The sequence below is a fragment of the Peromyscus maniculatus genome, chromosome 12, assembly GCF_049852395.1.
Source record: "Peromyscus maniculatus bairdii isolate BWxNUB_F1_BW_parent chromosome 12, HU_Pman_BW_mat_3.1, whole genome shotgun sequence".
Lineage (NCBI taxonomy): Eukaryota > Metazoa > Chordata > Mammalia > Rodentia > Cricetidae > Peromyscus > Peromyscus maniculatus.
Genome location: NC_134863.1, coordinates 23,832,365 through 23,844,342, shown reverse-complemented (window position 1 = coordinate 23,844,342; position 11,978 = coordinate 23,832,365).

Below are 11,978 nucleotides of genomic sequence, written 5' to 3'. Positions count from 1 at the left end.
ATGAGATTTAGCCACACATGGGCAAGACAGAACTAACTTCATAATAGAATTTTCAGTTTGGAAGGAACGTTAACTCATGTGTTGGCCTTGATCTTAGTAAGTGCTCAATAAACGAAAGTTAAATTCCTTAAATCCCGGCCAAGCAGTGGTGGTGCACGCCTGTAATCCCAGCACTCGGGAGGCAGAGGCAGGTGGATCTCTGTGAGTTTGAGGCCAGCCTGGTCTACAGAACTAGTCCAGGACAGGCTCCAAAGCTACAGAGAAACCTTGTCTCGAAAAACAAAAGAAAACAAACACAAAAAATTTCCTTAAAACCAACTACTTCATCCAAATGAGTGACTAGGGTCTCTCTTACTTCCCCAATGAGAGTAAATCTGTAATTGCTCATGAGACAATCCCTCTCAGAGTCTTGGGTAGTTTGAACTGTGTTGTTGTTTAGATATGAAGTACCCCCCCCCACCAAAGAGGGGGATGTTCCTCATGTGTTGGAGGCCTGGTCCCTGGCTGATGGTACTATTGCCAGGTGATTGGATAGTGCATTAAGTTCATGAATGGATGAATCTATTCATATGTTTGTTCGTTTGGAAACTCCAGCTCACTCTTGCCTGATCTGGAAAGTCCCATCCCTCTCTGTCTCTGTCTCTCTCCAATCCCTGCCCACTCAGAGTCTCCGAACAACGGGAAGGCATCAAAAAGGCCAGTTCAGCTTCTTGGCTGCTGCAGCTTCCTCCCCTGAAGCTGCCAGCACCCCAAGTCCCCACCTAAGCGCTCACCTTTAGACCATACTTGGGCACAACCCCAGCTTGTGGTGGCCACGTCATCACCCCTCGTCTACAGCTTATAAAGTCTCCCTGCTTTAGTTCAGGGGTGCAGCTTCTCCAGCCTCAATCTCTGGAACTGGAGAACACACCCAGGAGTTGCTTTGTTCAAATAAACATGTTGTTATACTTTAAAGGTATGTACGTACCACTGCACCTGACCACATGCTGCTTTTCTGGAGGATCCACATGCGATCCCCAGTGATCCTCTCAGGTGGCTCAGAACTGCATGTGACTTCAACTCTAGGTGTCCCATATCCTTTTCTAGCCTCTGAGGGCACTGCACTCACATGCACTCACGAGCGTGCGCGCGCGCACACACATACACACACACACACACACACACACACCTCATATATATACATAATTTAAAATAACAATGATGATAATGATGGAAAAAATCTAATCTCTAATCTATTGGCTGAGAACATTAACAGGTTTTCTGCCCGCACCCCCCATAATAGTTTTCTCTGCCAACACAGTAAGCTCAATCAAGCTGAATTTAAAAAGTATAAGAACAGGTTTATTTGAGCAAAGCAGATCCTGGGTGAGTTCTCCAGTCCCAGAGATTGAGGCCGGAGAAGCTGTAGGCCCAACCTAAAGCAGGGAGCTTATATAGGTTGTAATCGAGGGGTGATGATGTGTCTGCCACAAGCTGGGTTTGTGTCCAAGTATGGTCAAAAGCTAAACGCCTTAGGTTGGGACTTGGGCGGCCAGCAGCTTCAGGGGAGAGAGCTGCAGTAGGCACCAAGAATGTGGAACTCCCCGGCCCCAGATGAGGACCGCACCCAGGGCCTCTACCACTTTACCAAAGGGTAAAGCACTCTACCACTGAGTTAAATCCCCAACACCGGAACTGGGTTTTCTGGTGCCTTCCCTTTGTTTGGAGATTTTCTGAGTGGGTGGGGTTTGGAGAGAGAGATAGAAATGGGGCTTTTGGGATTATGCAGGGGCGAGCTGGAGGTTCCAACCAACCAAACATCCTTACCATTAAGGACAATAGCTAGGTGTATTTCTGTGAGTTTGAGGCCAGCCTGGTCTACAGAGTGAGTTCCAGGACAGCCAGGGCTACACAGAGAAACCCTGTCTCGAAAGAAAAAAAAAGAGGACAATAGTTAAGATTTATCAAGATATACTATGTGCTGGCATCATAAGGCCTTAAACATGCTGGTTCATGTAGTCCTCGTCACAATTCTTAGAAATTAAAACTGATATTACCAGGCATGGTGTTATGGAATATTATTATTATTATTATTATTATTATTATTATTTTGGGTTTTTTGAGACAAGGTTTCTCTGTGTAGTTTTGGTGCCTGTCCTGGATCTCGCCCTGTAGACCAGGCTGGCCTCGAACTCACAGAGATCCACCTGGCTCTGCCTCCCGAGTGCTGGGATTAAAGGCGTGCACCACCATTGCCCAGCTTGGAATATTATTCTAACTAGGCAAAGGTGTGTTGCATTTGTTGATGCTGCATTTGTTTAATGATGTAAAGATGTGTTGCTGTTTCACCTTGCCTGCCTAAGGCACCTGATTGGTCTAATAAAAAGCTAAATGGCCAATAGCTAGGCAGGAGAGGGATAGGTGGAGTTGGCAGGCAGAGAGAATAAATGAGAGAGAGGAGGAGGAGAGAAGAAGGGAGAAAGAGAGGGACAGACTCAAGGCCAGGAGCCAGGCAGCCGTCAGCCAGCCATGGAGAACAGTGAAAATAATATATAGAGAAGGAAAGAGAGGCAAAAAGCCCTGAGGCAAAACGTAGATGAAGAGAGACAGGTTAAGTTATAAGAGCTAAGATGAGGCCAAACATTCATAACTAATAAGAAGTCTTCATGTCATGATTTGGGAGCCGGTTGGTGGCCCCAAAGAAAAACCTGCTACAGCATGACAACTGGCATCACACAGAAACTGAGCAATCTGCCTGAGTTAAAACAACCGGAATTCAAACCCAAGCAGCCCAGCTCCTGAATCTCCACAGTTCCCCTCCCGACGGACCCAACCATGATCTAGACTTCAGCATCACGTGTTTCTAAAATATCAAAAAGCCAGTTTGGCTTTTCAATGTTCATCTGCTCTTTTGTCTATCTGAATTTTCCTGCCTCCATCACTGAAATCTGATGTCCTGATGCTTATGGCAGACTGTGTATCATATGGTCGGACATTGACTAGACTGAGAGGTCTTTTGTTTTTATGTTTGTTTGTTGTTGAGATTAAGAAGAGGCCTTTGGAAAGAACATTGTAACTTGGTATAATAGGGGAAAATGTATAAAGAAAGAGGCTGCTTGGCTCAGCAGGGTGGCCAAGTGGTTAGAGGCGCCTGCCTCCAAATCTGACTGCCTGAGTTTGATTAAAATTTATTATATATATATAAAAAGAAGAAGCTACAAGAAGACAAGGAATATAAATCCCAAGTCAGCAAATTCAATGTGCAGGAAAAATACTGAATCATCAGAATTTTTTGGTTTTCTTGGCCTAACATGCATAGTAGACAAAATTTTCCTGTTTGGAAAACGGTTCTGCCCAAACTTTCATTTCTTAGACATGGAAATGTGGTCAAGGAGGCAACTTTGTGGTGGTCACATCTGGGAGGGCTGGCCTGGCTTCCTCTGGTTCATGTCACCTGAGTCCTAAATGTGGGAAGAGTTGTCTTCCATGGCTGGAGTTCCCAGGCCTCAGAGTCAGCTCATGTTAACCAAGTCCCTAACTATCCAGGGTCAGAGCTGGATGCTCCTGTCTCTGTCCTCCGACAATTCTGTAAGTTGGGAAGCTTACCCATTTTATAGAGGGAGGTGATACAATTACTTTGACTATGATTATCTTGCTATACAGCAGAGCCCAACTTTAAGATTCTTTGAAGTCTTGATATTCTGTCTTAAAACCACATTTTTGGGGAGGGTGGGTGGGTTTTGAGACAGGGTTTTTCTGTGTAGCTCTGGCTGTCCTGGAACTCGCTTTGTAGACCAGGCTGGCCTCAAACTCACAGAAATCCTCCTGCCTCTGACTCTGAGTGTTAGGATTAAAGGCGTGCACCACCACCGCCCGGCCTTAAAACCACTTATGACTGTATACCAGGTACTGGATTATTTAAAAGCTATTTTGAAAGACAAAAGATTGAAGCTTTGTTTTAATCCCAGCACTCAAGAGGTAGATCTCTGTGAATCTGGGGCCAGCCTGGTCTACAGAGCTAGTTCCAGAACAGCAGGGCTACACAAAGAAACCCTGTCCCCCAAAAAATCAAATCAAATCAAAACAAAACGAAAAAAGAAGCTTTGTTTTCACTGTAGAAGGATTTACAGCTAGACTCCTGTCTGAGTTTTATAACTGTGTTCATCTTGGGATTTTGATGACAGGGTCATAATTAAGCTCCTAAAAACAAAACAACATCAACAATAAAAAAACTCAAGTGAGTCGGGCAGTGGTGGCACATGCCTTTAATCCCAGCACTTGGGAGGCAGAGGCAGGTGGATCTCTGTGAGTTCGAGGCCAGGCTGGTCTACAAAGCGAGATCCAGGACAGCCAGGGCCATTACACAGAGAAACCCTGTCTTGAAAAACCAAAACAAACCAAACAAGTGAACAGGTCAAAAGTGCGCCTAGGGTAACGCTCCCAAACGCTGCCTAGAAGTGGCCTCCCTGCAGAGGGATTTATAATTAGCTTAACTAATGAGATGAAGATCCATGCCTTCTAGCCAAACCGTGGTTAAAGGCAGCCAACATGAAGTATAAGCATGACAACACAACTCCAAGCTTGCTTAAGATTACTGCTTCTGGAATGGCTATGATTAAAAACACTAATAACAGTCAGTGTTGGCGAGGATGCAGAGCAAAGGGAACACTCCTCCACTGTTGGTGGGAATGCAAACTTGTACAACCACCGTGGAAATCAGTATGTCAGTTTCTCAGAAAACTGGGGATCGATCTACCTCAAGACCCAGCCATACCACTCTTGGGCATATACCCAAGGAATGCTCAATCATACCATAAAGATACATGCTCAGCTATGTTCATAGCAGCACTATTCGTAATAGCCAGAACCTGGAAACAACCTAGATGCCTGTCAACTGAAGAATGGATGAAAAAAATGTGGTACATATGCACAATGGAGCACTACTCAGCAGAGAAAAACAATGACAGCATGAAATTTGCAGGCAAATGGATGGAACAAGAAAAAATCATCCTGAGTGAGGTAACCCAGACCCAGAAGGACAAACATGGTATGTACTCATTCATAAGTGGATTCTAGATATAAAGTAAAGAACAATCAGACTGCAACCCACAGAACCAGGGAGGCTATGTAGCAGGGGGGACCCTAGGATGACTGTGGCTTATAATAAGTTTTGGTTTTACTCAATTGCTGGGCAAGCCTCAGTGAAACATTTCACAATTAGGATAAGAATTTATACTGTATCAAGCTGATAATAAAAAAATAAATTTAAAAAAGTGAAAAAGAAAAAAATTACTGCTTCTGGGTGCTGGAGAGATGACTCAATGGTTAAGAACACTGGCTGTCTTCCAGAGTACTGGGGCTCAATTCCCAGGGTTCAATTCATATTACACCTACATGTAACTCCAGTTCCAGGGGATCTGACAGCCTCACACAGACACAATGCAGGCAAAACACCAATGAAAAAGAAAATACTGCTTCTACCTGATAAAGTGGCAGGAACCTTCAACCCCAGCACTCACTCAGGAGACAGGCAGGTGGAGGCTGGCCTGGTCTGCAGAGTGCATTCCAGAATAGCCAGGGTCGAATAGTGAGACTCTATCCTGAACTCCCCCACACCCCAAAGAAAAGAAAGAAAGGAAAAAGAAGGCAAGAAGAAGTTTGCTGCTTCTGAAGCTGGGTTCCAGTGAGATCTGGAGCTTTATTTATATGCCTCGATTCTGTAATAAAGTCAAATCCAGTTATTGTGAGCGACACCAGCAGCGAGAGCTGAAGGGAGAGGATGCTGGGAAAAGGAGCCCATCCTCCTGAGCCCGCCCGCTCTCTTCATCCCGGGAGAGTCAGTCCAGCTGGGGCTAAGAGGGAGCTCCCTCGCCTTGACTTCCAGAGACCACAGAATCCCTGCTGAAAGTGCCTTTCCACAGGGGCCTGACTCCAGCCCAGAACGCCTTAAACTTTAATGTGCACCTAGGGCTCTGGCCCTTTGTAAAATGCAGATTCTGCTTTAGAAGGTTAAGTGGATGGGGCATGACTTCGCATTTCTAACGAGCTGATGGGTGAAGCCTGGGCTGCAGGGGAAGGAAATTACATTAGCTGCTTCTCATTCTCCCCACAGACAGAGCACACTGGGTGGCCAGCTGGCGTGGTATCTGCCTGGCAGCTATTTTTTCTTAGCTGTGTGACTATTATTCTAAATGTTTCTTGATGACTCTGGCAATTCCTGAGGCTATCCCACTCTAAATTAAACAAAGCCCCCTTAAGACTTTTGCTGGGACCCTACCGGTTACCCAGCAATCGGCTACCCAGCAATCCACCTGTCCTAATTCTTGGGAGGATTTTTTTTCTCCTGAGAAGACATTAGATCCCATTCTGAAGAACACACTGGTTCGCTTGCTCTGTACAAACTAATAAAGTGGCCTTACAAATCAGTGTTCCATGCCCTAGAGTAACAGATTTCGTGATAACCTTGACTGAACTAATAAAATGGAGTTTCTGAAACCAGAGGAACACCCGTGAACATCAAGTGCCCTGGAAAGAGCTTCTGACTAGGTAGTCCCCACAACTCCATGCTGGAACCACTCCTGCAGACAGGCCACGGGCTAGAGCTAGGGTAGGATTGCTCTAAAGCAAATACCTTCAACATCCAACCTCAAAGAAATAAACAACAACAACAAAAATCCTACTGGGAAACAAATACCAAAATCACTATTTCCCTACCCCCACCCACTTCTACAGTCACAAGACCAGAAGGAAGCAGAGCCTGGAGTGATCCCCACATTTGGAGAACTTCGATTGAGAGCCTGGGTAAAGATCCGTGGAGTCTGATACCAGACTCTGCCCACTTCCTCTTTTCCAGTTCTCGGATTCCAAGTGAGATCTCTCATCTGGGCAGTGGTGGTTCATGCACTCCTTTGCCCTCAGGAGGCAGAGGCAGGCGGATCTCTGAGTTCGAGGCCAGCCTGGTCTACAGAGGGAGTTCCAGAACAGCCAGGGTGGTTACACAGAGAAAACTGTCTCAAAAATAATAAGGCCGGGCGGTGGTGGCACCTTTAATCCCAGCACTCGGGAGGTAGAGGCAGGTGGATCTCTGTGAGTTCAAGGCCAGCCTGGAGTATAGAGTGAGTTCCAGGAAAGGCGCAAAGCTACACAGAGAAACCCTGTCTCAAAATAATAATAATAATAATAATAATAATAATAATAATAATAATACAAATAATAAATAAAATCTCTCAGGCAGGGAGGGTGAGTACTAGAACTTCTCACCACTCAGCTCTTGCCTAGAACAGGCTCAACGACTATCCTTTCATGAGACTCTAATCAGCACTTTTGTGGTCCACCCAGACTTTTCCTACCCCAGCCTATCTGGATATCTCTGGGTAGTTAGCTCCTGAAGGTCCAGCCTTCGGCCCAGGCCAATTTCTCTCTGGATGCTGGGCACAGCCCCTGGGCTGGGTCCAAATCTGTGTCGAGGCCTGAGTGGCAGAGGGCATCTACCGAGTGCTTGCGTGACCTGCAGCCACTACCTCTGTCAGAGACTGTTGCTAAGCCTGAGATGGCTCTGGGGCGATGTGTCCGGCCCCTACTTCCTGTCTCAGAGATGCCTCTGATTTTCCTCTTGTTCACAGAACAGACTCTTTGACTGAGAATGACTGTGCCTTCATAGCCCGTGGTCCCATTCTTCTCTCCCTTATTCACTGGTGTTTTGATAAAGTATCTGTCAGATATCTACTGTGCAGCAGGCTATGTTGAACCCTAGTCATAAAGAGTGTCTCCTGAGTAACCCTTCAGCTCTCTCTGATGAAGTGTCTCAAGTGCCAACCAGGGAGAGGTCTTTCCAAAATGTGCCAATCCTGTCCCGCATCAGAAGCATTTGGGATGTTAAGATAAAGCATTCTTGTTTCATGAGTAGACGTCATAGACAAATGGCCATTATAGAAGTCCACTAAAATCTTCTATAATGACCCTGTTTCCAAGAGCTTTTGTAGAAACAAACTAGCTACGAGATGTCCAAACACCACACGCATTGCCTAAGGGAAGGTATGTGATGAGCTGAAGGCCAGATACCACAACTGCCATTCAGGTCTGTGATGCTTACGGGATTTTTCTCTGACTCTTGTGACTTTCTCTAAATTCCAGAGCCTTACTCTCAGGTGCCTTGGGGATGCAAATTCAACCTGCCCCAAAGACAGCCCAACATCCTGCTCCCCAAGGCTGATACTCCTACAACCTGTGTCTTCTGCTTCCATGTTTTGAAGGTTTAGGGGGAAGTCTTTACAGTCCTGGGGCCTCTTCCTGTAGCCATCTCTAGGTTTTCAATAAATGTTTCTTGAACGGAGCTCCTACGGGCCTGGAGTCAAGTCCTACAGACTCTGTTGGTCAGCAACGTCTTCAGATCAGAGGCCCTGAAGGGAGAGACTGTCACAAGGTTGGAGGCTGCTAGTGTTGACCAACAGTCCAATATCTTCATTCTCTTGGGGAGAGTTCCAACTTTCCACAAGGAAATGAAACATTGGCACATCCTGTTTTGGTACTTCAGCCTGTCATCCCAGGACACTTCTTGAGAAGTGCAAGGACATCATGGCTTGGCCTGGCTTCACATGGCCCGGCTTGTGTTGTATGATGGATTCCCTCTGCAAGACGACACCTCTGAGAAGGAGGCTGAGGCAGACCAGGAGGACTTCAGCACCCACCCCCAACTCCCACCCCTGCAGTGGAAACGGTATTCAAGGCAGCTTTGGGACCAAAGGAACCTAGTGTGGGAACTCATTTTAAGATCTCTACTTGCCTTGGAAATACTGATCTGAGCACTTAAGCTCTGAGGACTTGCTTAACCCTTCCCTGTGAAATGGAAAGAGTGCGTCTCCGGCAAGTTTGAGCAGGGCCATTGAATCAGACAATAGTGGGACTTTGTTCTACATCTCTCCTCATGCTCGTCTCGACACCTGTCAATCATTGGGATCTCCTTAAAGCCAGAAATCTCAGTGTCATATTTACTTGCTCCTACCACAGATGTATCTTTTTTTATTTTGTTTTGCTTTGAGACAGGGTTTCTCTGTGTAGCCCTGGCTATCCTGGAACTCGCTCTGTAGACCAGGTTGTGCTGGAACTCACAGAGATCTGCCTGTCCAGTGCTAGGATTAAAGGCGGTGCGCCACCACTTCAAGGCTAAACTAGTATAAATACTTTAAAAAATGGAAATAAGCTGGGCAGTGCTGGTGCATACCTTTAGTCCCAGCACCCCCGGAGGCACTGTGAGTTCAAGGCCAGCCTGGTTTATAAAGCAAATTCCAAGACAGCCAGAGCTGTTACACAGAGAAACCCAGTCTCAAAAAACCAAAAAAAAAAAAAAAGTTATCATTATTATTATGGATATTATTATGGATTCAGTGAAGAAAGACTCTTTCCTCCCTACAATAGCAGTCCTTAACTGTTAGCACAGTGGAACGATTGTCCTTGGGTTTAATTTCAATGTTGCCGTTTATAAAATTAAAGGCTCCATACCTCTTGTCCAGCCACACCCTTACTTTCCCAAAGTATCCCCTAACCTTAGATCCATTAGCACAGGAAAGATTAGCAAAGAGCCATAAATTTAGATTCTGGGACTAGCTGATAAATTGCACTATCCCGCTTTCTGCTGCTGTGATAAACACCAGAACCAAAACCAACGTGGGGAGGGAAGCCAAGCTTTATTTCATCTCAGAACTCCCAGGCCATCAAGATAACTTTAAAAATATTCACGGATTAAAAGTATAGTGTAAGCGGGCCGGGTGCGGTGGCGCACATCTTTGATCCCAGCGCTCGGGAGGCAGAGGTGGGCAGATCTCTGAGTTTGAGGCTAGCCTGGTCTACAGAGTGAGTTCCAGGACAGCCAAGGCTACACAGGGAAATTCTGTCTCAAAGAAGAAAAAAAAACCATAAACAAAAAAAAAAAAAAAGTTCTTGTAGGTTAAATGGTGAATGTAATTCAATCCTGAAGATTTCAAACTGTAAATGGTGGGTGCCCCAAATATGTTTAAGAGTTGGGTTATTTTTTTCAAGGGCGGGAGATGGCTTAGTGGATAAGAGCACCTGCTCAACAAACCTGAGGACCTGAGTTCGAATCCCCAGCACCTGTGTGAAAACCTTGGCATGATTGATGTGCCAATAACCCCAAATTCCAGCTCAGGAAGGGACTGTGCAAAAGCAATAAAGCTGAGTACTACAGGGGAGGACACAGACACACACACAGACACACAGACACACAGACACACAGACACACACACACACACACACACACACACACACACGCACGCACGCACGCACGCACGCACACGCGCGTGCGCAGAGGAAGGAATGATCTTTGTTTGTTTTTTGAAACAGTCTTGGCTGTCCTGAAACTAGCTCTGTAGACATGCCCCCCCCTTCCCACCCCCGACCTCACCTCCAAAGCTTCTTCTTTTTTTTTGAGGGAGGAAAGGGTTTTATTTGTCTTACATTTCCACATTGTACTCCATAATCAAAGAAAATCAGGACAGGAACTCAAACAGGACAGAAACCTAGAAGCAGGAGCTGGTGCAGAGAGGGGTGCTTCTTACTGGCTTGATCCTCATGGCTGGCTCAGTCTGCTTTCTTAGAGAACCCAGGACCACCAGTCCATAAATTACTAATCAAAATGCCTTACAGGTTTGCCTGCAGCCCATCCCACCCTCCACCCCCCACCCCACCCGCCCCTCCAAAGCTTCTTTTTAAAATAATACATTTTTGTTTTTTGCTTTTCTTTCCTAGTCATCCATTAATAACCATTTTGTCAATGGTAGAGAGACTTTAGGATGCTGAAAAAGGAGGCCAGTCAGTTGCTTGGCACTTAGAATGTATATAGTGGGTAGATATTGATGGCTGTTTTAAAAATAATTTGTGTGCTTTATATTTGTCTGCTGGAGATCTGAGAAAAATATACGATGGTTTTATCCTATAGACAGTGGCCATCATCTGCTGACATTTTAAGACTTAATTATATATCTATATCTATATCTATATATATATATATATATACAATTTATTTTTATTTGTGTGTATGTGCCTGGGTGAGTTTATGTGCACCATGTGTGGATGGTGCCTGAGAAGGCCAGAGGGCATTGGGTCCCCTGGAACTGCGTTGTGAGCCACCGGATGTGGGTGCTGGGAACCCAGCTCTGGTCCTCTGGAAAAACAGTAACTGCTCTTAACTGCCAAGCAGTCTCTCCAGTCCTTATTTATGGATTTTTCGAGACAGGGCTGGGGTTAAAGGAGTGAGCCACTATGCCCGGTCCCTCTCGTCTTCTTGTTCGTTTGTTTTTCCAGACAGGGTTTCTTTGTGTGGCCTTAGCTGTTCTTGGCTGTCCTGAAACTTGCTCTACTCTGTGGACAACATGTCTGGAAAAAAGAAAAGAGAAAGAAAGAAAAAGAAAAAGCCAGGTGGTGGTGGCATATGCCTTTTAATCCCAGCACTCAGAAGTCAGATCTCTGAGTTCCAGGACAGCCTGGTCTACAGAGTGAGTGAGTTCCAGGACAGCCAGGGCTATACAAGAAACCCTGTCTTGAAACAAAACAGCAACAAAAAAACCAGAGAAAGAGAGAGGGAGAGAGGAGAGAGAGAGAGAGAGAGAGAGAGAGAGAGAGAGAGAGAAGAAAAGAGGAAAAAAAAAAAAAGAGGAGCTAAGCAGGGTCATTGGATGCTCACCTGAGAAGCCAATCATTCCTCCCAGCTGGTAGTAAGCAATTAGGCGTGCAATTAGGCCCTAATTATATGAGACCTCAGGTTTTCTTTCTCCGTTTCCCACAGGAGAAAGGCTACCCCCTTTGCTGTGGGTACTAGTAAACACAGTCTCACCTGCTGAGGTCAGACCCGGGGCTCTGTCTGCCTTCTGCATCTTTAAGATGCCTCAGAGACCTAACAGCTCTGCTCTTTGGCAACGCCCCTCCATTTAGTGAAACAAGGATAATTCCCCGGACTAAAAGTCACTGGGTTCCAAGTTGTTTTTCTA